Raw genomic sequence first — 304 nt, 5'->3', positions numbered from 1 at the left:
CACAGTTGTACTTATTCTACGTATAGGCCGATGGTAGGCTGGGTTATGGTAGGTTATAAGTAATTACGCGTTAGCGTAAAGAGCACTATTTGGGATAGTTTTTTAGGGTTTTCTAAAGAAACATTCGCCTTTGAAAAGGTCTATTTTCGAAAATTACGTCAGATATGCTTATTTCGTTCTGTATCGTTTCCGGGGTAACAACGCGTGTTTGTGTGACTCTGTAGCACACCCAGTACCTTGAAAATATTTTTCCAACATCCCAGAATCACCCCCATTACGTTAGATCCATCATAGTAGCACGTAC

The sequence above is a fragment of the Odontomachus brunneus genome, unplaced genomic scaffold (assembly GCF_010583005.1).
Source record: "Odontomachus brunneus isolate Ranch 3 - 2012 unplaced genomic scaffold, Obru_v1 Obru_scaffold_276, whole genome shotgun sequence".
In the NCBI taxonomy this organism is placed as follows: Eukaryota; Metazoa; Arthropoda; class Insecta; order Hymenoptera; family Formicidae; genus Odontomachus; species Odontomachus brunneus.
The sequence above is the reverse complement of the archived record's forward strand: the minus strand, read 5'-3'. Positions refer to the sequence as shown.